This window comes from Astyanax mexicanus, chromosome 19 (assembly GCF_023375975.1).
Source record: "Astyanax mexicanus isolate ESR-SI-001 chromosome 19, AstMex3_surface, whole genome shotgun sequence".
NCBI lineage: Eukaryota > Metazoa > Chordata > Actinopteri > Characiformes > Acestrorhamphidae > Astyanax > Astyanax mexicanus.
The window spans coordinates 16,112,420-16,126,698 of record NC_064426.1 but is presented as its reverse complement, the minus strand read 5'-3'; the positions used below and the strand labels follow the sequence as shown (position 1 = coordinate 16,126,698).

Here is a 14,279-nt window from a genome sequence, read left to right as displayed (position 1 = left end):
CGGAAAAAGTGGCTGTTTGGTATGCTTGGGGTACTGCATAGACGAATACCGTTAGTCGTGAAGCATGTTCGTCCTGGCACAGCTATCATTAGTGATGAATGGAGAGCTTATAGGGGGGCTCTTTCCAACATGGGTTATACTCACTTTACTGTTAATCACACCCTGTGGTTTGTGGATCCCACCACTGGAGCTCACACACAGAACCTTAAGAGAGCATGGCTCACATACAAATCTAACATTTGGCGCCTGAGAGGAAAAAGAACAGAGAGCCTTGCATACATTGAGTGGCTGGGAATGAAACACAAAAAGGGTCCTCTTGGCCGTTTAATTAAATATCAATCGATATTATTAGATATTAATAGATATCGCTCATCAATTTAGCCAAAGCTAATCCGGATCTCTACTCAGTTCTTTGGGCAACATTTAAAGGCTCCACTGCAAGTGTAATTGCAAAAAAAAAAGAGGACGAGGGGACACTTCTGGACATATGCAAAGCTTAATCTGGATAGCTGTACAACAATGTGGCTTTTGTTCAGGTCTGTCGAAATATAATGTTTGTTCTAACTAATTTAATGTTCAGTGAGCTCAGGGATATTTAAAAAAAAATGTGTCACAACTGTGGGGGTGGGGGGGTGCACAACATACTGCATATGTGACGTAACGTAGGCATAAATGTTGACACATTATTCAAACATTTAATAGTCTGTGTATGACCTTATTGTCAAGTGACACATTTTGGATACTGTTTTCATTTTTCCCTTATGTCTATAGTGTTATTCATGAAAACACAAATCATTTCCATCTTGGTATAGCACTTAAGGTTGACTGAAAGAAACTGGCCACGTTCGATTCTAGCTGTAAAAACGAATTACAGCCTATGCAGTTAGAAATGCAAATGAGAAGGAAGCACTAAGAGGAAGAATACAAGAACTGGAACACCATAAAAATAATTTTAGAATGCAGTGTTTTTTTAAACATGAGGAATGAATATGCACGCTCTGCCCCGAACCCGACCCGACGACGCAATTAAAACCCGACTTTTTTTTTATTAATTAGAGCGTTAAAACTGAGTTTTTAAAAATATTTTCGGGCTGTTTAAATGAGCAAAATCTGTTCAGAATGATGACCTTCCTCTAATCTAATATAATTTAACATGGTTTAACAATATAAAATACTTTTTTACAAATGAACATTTTAATATTTAGCATATAGCCTGTCCAAAAACACAAAAAACGGCTATGCCCTGCACACTCATTAAACCAAAATAGGCCAATAACAATAATTTACAATGACTTTTCATCTACTCTAATATAATTAACATTGTTAAAGAATATAAAATACTTTCTACGAAGCCGACACACGTGTTGTTTCTATCAACAACTAACTTGAATTAACTCCATACCTCTGACTGTCCTTCGCATTGGACCAAATTTAGCTCACCTTACGTAATGTTTCTCCTCACTTCAAAAGGCTCCATTTTCTTCGCTATTTAGCTACACACAGCTCTGCAAGACTGATAATCTAAACTCTACTGCGGTGGAAGCTTGAATGATGCGCTGAAAATCATTTATTTTTATTTTTGCAAATCCTGAAGACATCGCGAATAGAAGCCTGCTTGCTGACCGCCGTTGGAAAGTATACTTACGAAATATATAGTACACAAAATAGACTTAAAATGTGCACAGTAACTATTAGTTACTAGCTATATTTTTGCTGACATTTATAAGGATTTATATTTATGCTTACTACACGGACTTACTCCTAGATTAACATAGCAGATGTTTTGCCGTTTGAGACAGATACACCTGATGCTTATTCTCACTCATTCTCTCTCACATCGTGAAAGTGCAGTTTTGGAAATAAAAGAATGAAAAGAAAAAAGCTCTTTGACTGAAGATAAATCTATTTTATTTCACTTCTCTATTATTTAACTGAAATTCTGCTCGTTTGGGTAGTTAATCGGACATCCTTCCCCTCTCACACTGCACTACAAAGCTAAAATTCAGCCGATTATGAAACTCAGTCGCATACGACCAAATCGGGCTTAAAATTGGGCTAATGAAAGGGGTGCGAATCTCTCAGTGTTTGGCGATTCGATTCGATTCCAATTCTGATTTTTGGGGTCACGATTCGATTCAGAAACGATTTTCGATTCTGGAACAATTTTTCAATTCAAACAGCCTATAAATTTTGTTTAAATTATGTGAGAAGATAAAAAGGTGAAAGGACAATTTAAACAAATAGAACATTTATTTAAAACAATAAACGTAGGTTCCTTACTGTATTAAATCTTTTTGCAACATAGTGACAGTGCCATAATAATTAATGGCTAATTTCTAGCATGGTTAACTAATCCTGAATTCTTTTTTAAAAGGAAGACATTGTTAAAACTGGAAAAAAACTCATCAATGTAACACAGCCACAAGGTCAAGAGTGGAACGTTAGATATAATTATGTACACAAAAATTATGCTTTTTAACTGTACCGCAGAGCTTTTTAACTGTACCGCGGAGCTTTTTATCTGTACCACGGAGCTCACCTACTGTCGCACCGAGCTTTTTAACTGTACCACGAAGCTTTTTAACTGTACCGCGGAGCTCACCTATTGTCACACGGAGCTTTTTAACTGTATCACAGAGCTTTTTAACTGTACCACGGAGCTCACCTACTGTCACACGGAGCTTTTTAACTGTACCACGGAGCTCACCTACTGTTACACAGAGCTTTTTAACTGTACCACGGAGCTCACCTACTGTCACACGGAGCTTTTTAACTGTATCATAGAGCTTTTTAACTGTACCACGGAGCTCACCTACTGTCACACGGAGCTTTTTAACTGTATCACAGAGCTTTTTAACTGTACCACGGAGCTCACCTACTGTCACACGGAGCTTTTTAACTGTACCACGGAGCTCACCTACTGTCACACGGAGCTTTTTTTAACTGTACCGTGGAGCTCACCTACTGTCACACGGAGCTTTTAACTGTACCACGGAGCTTTTTAACTGTACCACGGAGCTCACCTACTGTCACACAGAGCTTTTTAACTGTACCACGGAGCTCACCTACTGTCACACGGAGCTTTTTAACTGTTCCGTGGAGCTCACCTACTGTCACACAGAGCTTTTTAACTGTATCATAGAGCTTTTTAACTGTACCACGGAGCTTTTTAACTGTATCACAGAGCTTTTTAACTGTACCATGGAGCTTTTTAACTGTATCACAGAGCTTTTTAACTGTACCACGGAGCTTTTTAACTGTATCACAGAGCTTTTTTAACTGTACCGTGGAGCTCACCTACTGTCACACGGAGCATTTTAACTGTACCACGGAGCTCACCTACTGTCACGTACAGCTTTTTAACTGTACCGTGGAGCTCACCTACTGTCACAGGGAGCTCATACTGTCCTGCAATGAAGGCGCACAGCATAATGCATAATGTCCGCTGTAGCTGATGCTCCTGTCAAAAGGGTGGTATATTGCACTGCTCTGGCTGCTGCTTTATGTACAGGGTCTTGTTCGTGCCGAGAGAGAATTTTTTTTTACCGCTTGTACCGTACATCAACTTCTTAGAGCACAACGTACAGTAACAAGCACCAGGTTGCCGCAGCTTTTGACACCAGCTTGAAAAGGGCTTACCATCAAGCCCTACATCTTCGATCCATGCCCAACGCCATTTATTCTTTATGCTTTTATTTTTTTTATTTTTTTTACAGAGCCACGCTACGCCGGAACACTTTCACCTCTGGCTGAATAAATACAGTATTGACGGAGTAAGTTTGGACAAACAGTCTTTTCTATTAGAGCCAGCCAATACTGAAATAGTCTACCAACTGAGCTACGAACATCCACAAATTACCTGACTTTTAAATATGAACTGAAGACATTGCTGAAAGCAAACCTGATCTGTAATCACTGATAGCCGTGTATAATTTTTTAAATGTTTGTGGTACTGTATATATACTATATGTTTTCATGTATGTGTTGTTATATTGTGTAGGTGGTAAGGTTTTGTCCTTTTTAGTAAGCTGTTGACACTGTTTATTTTATTTTATTTTATTTTATTTTTCCTTCCCAACAACCTGCCTAGAGACTACAGATGAAAATGAGTGTCATGTATGGTGCTGTAGGCCCTTCATTTCCTCTCCCACTTAACTCCAACGGAGGTTCTCAGCCACATAACTACAATACCCAGAATGCACCACACGCTGACATCCCGCACACACCCACGCACGACACCTCACCTGCTTCCGCCAGGAAGCCCAAAGTATGGATTACCCCAGGGTAGGGCTGGGCGATATGGAAAAAAATCTTATTACGATATAGTTTTTCATATCAGCCGATATCGATATGTATCACGATATAAATCAAATCACTTTCTGTTACACTTAAAGGTTTCTATTTTTACTCAGAAGTGACAGAATAAGGGAGTTATGGACAAAATCACTAGCAGGCTCAGAGCCTTGTGGACAGACACTAGGATGTTAACATCTTGCCAGGTGGGTACAGCTTTTAAATTAATTTTAAAAAGGGGACAAATATATAAACTAAAAAATATGTAAGACCCTTTACATTATATGTCTGTTTAATTTAAATTGCAATAACACTTTATTTATTTTTATAAAATTATATTTAATCAAAAGATCATTCCCCTCCCTGAATGCAGGCAACTACATAAAGCAAAATACAAGAGTATATCACAGTGTTCATTTTGACAGGTGATTTTGATACAGTCTTAGTCTTTTCACTAAAATGTATAATAGTTTTAGTTACATTTTAGTCTATCGGATATTATTAGTTTTAGTCAGATTTCAGTCTAGTTTAATTTTGGTCATATAAAAAGTATGTATTACATATGTTTTACTGTTTTTCTATTTTCTATTTGTTGTAATTTTAGATAATTTACTGCTTATGTTTTTTTTTAAATAAGAGCCTTTAGTTTTTTTTTCATTTAAATTAAGCTAACATTTAAATATTTAAAAAAAAAAGTGGCCTATAATGGAGGTGGGAGGAATAAAGTCAAGTTTCTGAAATGATCCACTTCTACTGCAGTACAGATTTATACTAACATTACTGGCTTTCAGTAGACTAGACTTACATTACTTAAGTGTATTTAAAACTCCAGTTCAGTAACAGCAATGTTTAGCTCAGTTCAAATACAGCTAGACAGATTATATAATCTTCTGTATTTAGTAAAATATCCAGCATAACAGACTCTCTATCTGTTAAAAACTATAAAACACAAAGACAGAGGAGAATGCTGCCCTCAGGGTTTTCTAACAGAAACAGTGAGAGTTAGGAAAAAAGATGGAAAGTGCTTCCTTTCTGTGTGTTTATATACTAACCCCTCACTCGTGCTGAAGTTAACCTTAATTTACACGAAACGTGGATTAACACGGCTAACGTGCGTTACCCATTAGTTTATTAGAATGTAAAAAGCAGTGAAAGCATCTTAGCTAATGATGACAGATTGCACAGATCCCTTTTACACCTAAACATCGCTAACTTTAAACTGGAGACAAGCTAATCTAACTAGCAGCAAACAGAGCAGCGTTTACCTGCCTTCAGAAATCTGAACAAGCTCACCTCTCTAAATATCTTGGAGACGCATGCCTCATATTTAAAAGGTGAGTTTTCCAGTGTAGCGCCGCTGAATAGTATAAATGAAGTTTATCCAGTAAATGGGAGAGAAGGAGCCGCTATGTGAGGAGTTCAGAGTGGAGGGGCTCGGGGGGTGGGGCGGAGGGGGATGGTGGAGAGGGGAGGGGAGGGGTTGTACTGGGCTGAGCAGCAGTTCAGCGTGCTGCCTGATCTCGTGCTGCGCCTTTTCACAACGCTACTTAAACGGGAAATAGAAAATTTAGTTTATCGAATTTCTCGCCCCGACTTATCGCGATATATAGTTTCCTCGATAACTATCGATATCGTTTTATCGCCCAGCACTACCCCAGGGTATTTAAGGACGCTTCACAAGTTCTCTGGTGCCGAGTATTGCCTGGTTTCGCCCACATTACAAAGCGTTTATTTCTGTTTGTTTTCTCATGTATGATCTTGCCTTTTGTTTTCAGACCTCGTTTTTTGCCTTGCCTACTCTGTGGATTGTTTTTGGATCACCTCTGATACTGCCTGCCTCGTGTATGACCATTGGACTGCCTCACTATTCTGTAATGGTCTTTGCCTCCAGGTATCTGTTTGCTGGCGTTATTTACTCCTTAAATACATAAAATAAATACAAATGTTGGGTTCTACAAAACAGTGACTTAACAAATCTGCCACATTGTTTCATCAGAGTTGATGTTGCACTCCATTAAAAGAACTCTGGTTCTTGAACTAGTTTCCTTCGGGCTTATAAAAACTGTGGTGCTTTGCAAACCAGAGCAAGTGTTAAATAAACTCCCACAGAGTTGATTTTAACTCTTTTTCACTCTTTGGAGTTAAATCAATACTTTCAAAATAGTTAAACATTTAACACCTTGCCAGTTCCTTTTGAACTCACAATTGTATTTCTTTAACTTCCTAAATTGTTACACTTTCACTGAAAAGAGTCAAAAAATACATAAATGAGAAGAAGATTAGTCAATTGATATGACTTTTTATCATTTAATTATTATTCAGGACAGGTTAGGGTGTAATTTTCCATTGTATTTCTTAGTGCATTACCAACACTTTATCACAATTTACTGTACAAAGGACGGTAACTTGCTCTTATAGCCTACAATATATTAGCTAGTCAAACAACCATTAAACAAAATATAACACAATACCCAATGGAAGGGAGCCCTGGTGGGAAAGATTTCACACTGATGGTAAGTTAGGATCTGGGGGACACACACATTATGCAAATAACGTGTTTAACTGGGCGGAGTTTAAATAAATCTCTGTGGAGTTGGCCAGTATTTATTGGGTTTGGTGGGATTAACACTGAAATATTTAACTCTGTCAAATAACTCCAACACTGAACAACTCTCAGCTGTTTAACTCTGAAATGTCAACTCTCCTGTTTTTGTTGTGTGGAGAAGAAATTAATCTATTCATTCCTTTTTTCCTTATACTGGAAAGGCTTTCCCGCCTAATTAATCACCCGCTGAATTGTCAACACGCCAACGTCAGACGCATGTCCTTCTAAAACCAACCAGCGCCAGCAACAGGTTTATGCAGAGTGAGTGAGCGAGTGAGTAGGGAGGCGCATCATGCATGAGTAGGGAGACGGAGCCCCTGCTTTAATGAGTGGTGATCCCTGTAGCTGCAAGGCTTTCAATTCAAATCATGGCAGCAGCATGGTAGGATAAGAAGCTGGAAGTTTGGTGTATGTGGGGCATTTTTTAAGGGGTAAAAGCACAACTAAACTTAAATTTTATGCATAGATGTTTTTTTTTAGTTAGTAAATGAATGTGTACTGAGTTCTGATGTGCATGTTTTATGTTTTTATTGTATTAGATGCTAAACCTCAGAGGAAGCGCAATTTGAGTTTCTAAGATTTAGAGTAGCCCTTTCCAGGTAAGCCCATCATTAATATATTTAGTTTAATTTTGTTTGGTATATGTATTTTTAGTAGTGATGGGCAGATGAAGCCTCATTGGGTGTATGGCACATTTCCCAAACTGTATCGACACTGTGTTGAAACTGTGTTGCTGTATCACTTAATGGCGACATCTGCTGGATGCTGAAAGTCATTGCAAGCAACTGCGCGAGGAAATGCATCGGTCACGTGGTTTTCCTTAAAATGATACGCGGTCCGACACAGGGGCTTGCCTTGTTTGCTCGGTGCATGCGCTGAAGTTTCAGTGTCGTCAGACCCATCGCTACCAAACGATACAGGAAGTGTATCGGTCACGTGGTTTTCCTTAACTTGATACGCGCACCGACACGGGGTTTCGCCTTGACAGCTCGGCGCATGTGTCGAGGTTTCAGGGTCGTCAGACCCATCACTAATTTTTAGCAAATATAAATGGGTATGCAATAGTTCAATTTTTTATTAAAGAGGGAGGAGTTAGTTCCTGAAATGGTTGTGAATATTTTGTCATAGATGCTAATCCTGAAGTACTGCTAATGTCCAGGATAATGTTCAGTGAGACTTAAGTAGCCTTCGCTAGGTAAGCTCATCTTTTGTAATTTTGTAGTTTTTACTTTTTGATTATCCTATTTTATGGTCTTGTTAATGTTTTCTGTTTCTGTATAGAGGGCTGAGTCATGTTTTTGTTCCTTTCAGTTTTTTTTATGTGTATAAAACCCCTCATCCATATCAGAACAAGAATATAATATTTGGTTAAATTATTCTAATAAATTAAATTTTAATATTGGTGGTGTGGCTGTTGGTGGTGAGACCTGTTTACAACAGGAAACACCTGGTAAAATCTAGAGAGGCCTTGGTTTGCCACTAAAAAAACGGAAATCTTTTTACCTTCTACCTTGTCCAGAATGGCGACATACAGACTCAACTCAAAAAAGAAGAACCCAAATGGCCATAATAGAAAAAAGTCAATTACACAGCTAAACGGTCCATTAAACTAGACAAATCCCTTTTGAGCATGATCAATACCTGTTGTGGTGGAAATACCTGTGACGATTAATAAAGACAAATATTAAGTTCTGAGTCGTGTCAGATGAGTAACAAGTTAATGAAATTTCCCATGTCACTGTGCTTTAAACTCCTTTTGCCAGTGACTCTGTTGTGCCTTCTGGGAAAGTTACAATTTCAGTCTTTACATAAATGAACAACAAATCAACACCGCAATGTTAAATTTGGTCAAGACAATTGCTACAAAAGGAGAACAGCAAGAAGTGTACACACAGAGGGCAAAAGGGCTGTGTAAATGCTGCATAAATCAAGCATGAAACAAGTAAATGCAGAATGTAATGTTGCTTACAATGAAGAATACCATTTGCCACAAGCTAAAATCAGTTTTCATTTCCACTCTGAAAAACATCATAAGTTCTGTGTTTACTGATTTTAAACCACCACTATTCTATTTTTTTTCTTATAGTTAACTCCATTTTTTTCCTTCATATTTTCTTTGAAATTTTTAAGTGTATAATTTCTAACTGCTTTTGCAACTTACACTAGTACTACTAAGTGTGCTCTTGAAATCATGTTTCTCTTTTCCATCAGCACATAAGTAATGTATGTACAGAACAATTCTAAAGACGTGACACAATTGTCACACCTTAGCCGCTGTCTGTCCTGTGTGTTTCCTCCTTTTGGTTTTCTATGCTCCTGCCCTCTGTTTTCCTGTCTTGTGTTCGTAGCCATGTGCTTTTTTGAGCACATGGTGTTGTTTTGTTATTGTTCTGTCTCCACCCTAGCACCACCCTAACCATTAGTGATCTCACCTTATGCCGTGTTTGTAACCTCGCCCCCTCATTATCCTGGCCCAGGTGTTCCTCACTCTCCTTGTGCATATAAGCCCATCTGTTTCAGTGTTCAGTGTGGAGTCTTTTGTGTGCTACCTTGCTGTGTATTTGTCAGGTTGGTTTTTGGTTCTTAGTCTTTGTTTAATAATATATCCTTGTCTTGTTTTTCTGTGTGTTTGCGTTACCCGTGTTTGTTTTCAGTTTTGGCTTTATCCTGTTTGTTTAATAAATATTTTTGATATATATCTGCACTTACGTCCACCCTCCTCATTCTTAACATAAGACTCCACCGTTATAATGGACGTAGCAGATTTTCTCTGCAGAGGTGGGGAGGATTTGTGGGAGGAGTACTGGACCTTTGAAAGACTGCTGGAACTGGACGAAGACCTGTTCCAGGCTTCTCTAGTGCGTGGTCCATCCTCCCCAGCTCCAGCAGCACCCGCTGCCCCAGCTCTGCAGCCAGCTCCAGCACCAGTAGCACCTGCTGCCTCAGCTCCAGCACCAGCAGCGCCTGCTGCCTCAGCTCCAGCACCTGCTGCCCCAGCTCCAGTGCCAGCAGCACCTGCTGCCTCAGCTCCAGCAGCACCTGCTGCCTCAGCTCCAGTTCCAGAACCAGCAGCGCCTGCTGCCCCAGCTCCAGCACCTGCTGCCCCAGCTCCAGCGCCTGCTGCCTCAGCTCCAGTGCCGCTCCTGCGTCTTCAGTGCCTGCCGCTCCTGTGGTAACCACTGCTTCAGCTCCAATGCCCGCGGCTCCGGCCGCCTCTGACCCTGTGCCCGCGGCTCCGGCCGCCTCTGACCCTGTGCCCGCGGCTCCGGCCGCCTCTGACCCTGTGCCCGCGGCTCCGGCCGCCTCTGACCCTGTGCCCGCGGCTCCGGCCGCCTCTGACCCTGTGCCCGCGGCTCCGGCCGCCTCTGACCCTGTGCCCGCGGCTCCGGTCGCCTATGATCCTGTGTCCTCTCCAAGACTTAAGCATACCCCCAGGTTGTGTGTTCCCAGACCTGCTCCAAGGTCTCCTGCTCCAGCCCCTCAAACTCTGCCCAGGCTGGCCCCTAGGACTTTGAACCTCACCAGTCCTGGGCTCCAGTCTATGTATATTTGTACCCGTGTCTATCCCTGTATTAGTTCCTGTTTCCCTCTGTGTCCCTGTACCTGGGGGTTGAGGGGGGTTGATATCACACCTTAGCCTGTGTCTGTCCTGTTTTTTTTCCTCCTTTTGGTTTGCTGTGCTCCTGCCCTCTGTTTTCCTGTCTTGTGTTTGTAGCCATGAGCTTTTTTGAGCAAAACAATGGCATTGTTTTGTTATTGTTCTGTCTCCACCCTAGCCCCACCCTAGCCCTGCCCTAGCCATTAGTGTTGTCACCTTATGCCATGTTTGTAACCTCGCTCCCTCATTATCCTGGCCCAGGTGTTCCTCACTCTCCCTGTGCATATAAGCCCCTCTGTTTCAGTGTTCAGTGTGGAGTCTTTTGTGTGCTGCCTTGCTGTGTATTTGTCAGGTTGGTTTTTGGTTCTTAGTCTTAGTTTCTTAGTCTTTGTTTAAGTTTAATAATATATCCTAGTCTTGTTTTTTTGTGTGTTTTTGCGTTACCCGTGTTTGTTTTCAGTTTTGGCTTTATTTATCCTGTTTGTTTAATAAATATTTTTGATATATATCTGCACTTACGTCCACCCTCCTCATTCGTAACAACAATAAAGTAGCATATTACACTTTCAGATAACAGTAAAGGAATTTCAGAGATTGTATTATCATTTTGCCTGCACAGATCAAAGATATTTTCTTGAGTATTCATTATTAAAAAATTGAGGTTAAATTAAAACCATTGAGGTGTAATAGGCAGAATAGCATCCCTCTCATATCTGATCTGGGATCCACTGCGCTGAAATGAAACTGTTTCATAGCCTCATTGCAGCTCAGTGGAGCCCGGATCAGGTATGAAAGGAATGCTGTGTGCCTATTACACTTCAGTGGAGGAGTGCAGGTATTTTGAAACTGTAGTTTTACTACTTTACCATCCCTTTTTAGCTGAATATACACTGAGCACAGACAGCCATAATTGAGCAAAAATCAATCATACTGTAAGGCTAATCCAATTAAGATCACATGAAATTGGCTGTGTTTTAAAATTGGAATTAATTAACTTAAAAAAAGTTAGACATGTAATCTAGCATTTCCAGGGCAAATGTGAAAGGTGGTGTGTTTTCTTGCTCAGGATTTAAAAAGTTTCTAAACTAAGTAGAAAACCGATTTTCTTAGCGCTATTATGAGCAGACTGTCTTAGAAGTTGGATTAACTCAACCAGTAGCAAGGGCTCACATCACGTTGCCAGCATGAGACACCAGAGTATCCAACCCACAAAGTGTCCAACCCTCTTTTTAGGATTTTGGCATGATACCACTTTGGGCACGCCCAGAGAGCGCATGTTTTATTTTAAATAATTTTTTATTCATTTAATTATTTTATAATGCATTTAGCCTTATTTGGACGGGATTCGTTTTTCAGAGGGATGCCTGTGAAAAATTATTTACACCTCTACTCAGTGATAAAACTCTTCCGTCCGGACTGCAATTGAAGAAAAAAAAAAAAACAGGACTACCAGTGAGTTTTTAGGCTTTCTCGGTCACGTGACCTCGTGATCAGTATCCATCCATATCCATAAAGTGTGTGGCAGATGATGTGCGTCCGGACAGGACTAAAATCACCGGAGGACCATTTCTCACATTTCTCAGAGGATATCTGAGAAAAACATGTACATGTTCGTTCCGGACGGGAATAAAATCACAGAGGACCCCCCCCACCCCCCCCCCCCCCCCCCCCCCCCCACCCCCCACACCATAAGAGAGAAAATTACCTCAGGACCCCCTGAGAAACTAACCCCTTCCGATTAGGGCTATTGTGTAGAAATAATACTACTATATTTTAAAATCCCAAAACTTACAATACAGTACAACATACAGTGGCATGAAAAAGTTGGGCACCCTTGAATTAATGTTCGTGATTTTCCTTTATAAATCATCAGCAATTTGAAGTTCAATATACACTGCTCAAAAAAATAAAGGGAACACTCAAATAACACAATATAACTCCAAGTAAATCAAACTTCTGTGAAATTAAACTGTCCACTTAGGAAGCAACACTGATTGACAATCAATTTCACCTGCTGTTGTGCAAATGGAATAGACAACAGGTGGAAATTATTGGCAATTAGCAAGACACACTCAATAAAGGAGTGGTTCTGCAGGTGGGGACCACAGACCACTTCTCAGAACCTATGCTGTCTGGCTGATGTTTTGGTCAGTTTTGAATGTTGGTGGTGCTTTCACACTCGTGGTAGCATGAGATGGACTCTACAACCCACACAAGTGGCTCAGGTAGTGCAGCTCATCCAGGATGGCACATCAATGCGAGCTGTGGCAAGAAGGTTTGCTGTGTCTGTCAGCGTAGTGTCCAGAGGCTGGAGGCGCTACCAGGGGACAGGCCAGTACACCAGGAGACGTGGAGGAGGCCGTAGGAGGGCAACAACCCAGCAGCAGGACCGCTGCCTCCGCCTTTGTGCAAGAAGGAACAGGAGGAGCACTGCCAGAGCCCTGCAAAATGACCTCCAGCAGGCCACAAATGTGCATGTGTCTGCACAAACGGTTAGAAACCGACTCCATGAGGATGGTATGAGGGCCCGACGTCCACAGATGGGGGTTGTGCTCACAGCCCAACACCGTGCAGGACGCTTGGCATTTGCCAGAGAACACCAGGATTGGCAAATTCGCCACTGGCGCCTTGTGCTCTTCACAGATGAAAGCAGGTTCACACTGAGCACATGACAGACGTGACAGAGTCTGGAGACGCCGTGGAGAGCGGTCTGCTGCCTGCAACATCCTTCAGCATGACCGGTTTGGCAGTGGGTCAGTAATGGTGTGGGGTGGCATTTCTTTGGAGGGCCGCACAGCCCTCCATGTGCTCACCAGAGGCAGCCTGACTGCCATTAGGTACCGAGATGAGATCCTCAGACCCCTTGTGAGACCATATGCTGGTGCGGTTGGCCCTGGGTTCCTCCTAATGCAGGACAATGCTAGACCTCATGTGGCTGGAGTGTGTCAGCAGTTCCTGCAAGATGAAGGCATTGAAGCTATGGACTGGCCCGCCCGTTCCCCAGACCTGAATCCGATTGAGCACATCTGGGACATCATGTCTCGCTCCATCCACCAACGTCACGTTTCACCACAGACTGTCCAGGAGTTGGCGGAGGCTTTAGTCCAGGTCTGGGAGGAGATCCCTCAGGAGACCATCCGCCACCTCATCAGGAGCATGCCCAGGCGTTGTAGGGAGGTCATACAGGCACGTGGAGGCCACACACAAAACTGAGCCTCATTTTGACTTGTTTTAAGGACATTACATTAAAGTTGGATCAGCCTGTAGTGTGTTTTTTCACTTTAATTTTGTGTGTGGCTCCAAATCCAGGCCTCCATTGGTTAATAAATTTGATTTCCATTGATGATTATTGTGTGATTTTGTTGTCAGCACATTCAACTTTGTACAGAACAAAGTATTCAATGAGAATATTTCATTCATTCAGATCTAGGATGTGTTATTTGAGTGTTCCATTTATTTTTTTGAGCAGTGTATTTTAGAAGACGAACACAGTGATATTTGAGAAGTGAAATGAAGTATTTGCAAAAATGAAGGATTTACAGAAAGTGTGCAATATTTTTTTAAACATTTAAACAGGTGCAGAAATTTGGACACCATTTTCGTTGATTTTAATACCTTTAGCACTAATTATTGGAACGCACATTTTATTTGATGAACTCGCTGACCCTTGACCTACATACACAGGGGAATCCAATTATGAGAAAGGGGCCAATTGCATGTTTTTCTCCTCTTTGCATCTTCTCTGAAGAGTGACAACATGGGAGCCTCAAAACAACTGACAAC

General features: G+C 41.3%; 1 protein-coding gene across 1 annotated transcript in view; it reads left to right on the top strand.

Annotated features, from left to right (window-relative positions):
* Window positions 1-14,279, top strand: part of LOC103034334 (uncharacterized) — a 381,713-nt gene that overhangs the window by 255,767 nt on the left and 111,667 nt on the right. The window lies entirely within an intron of this gene.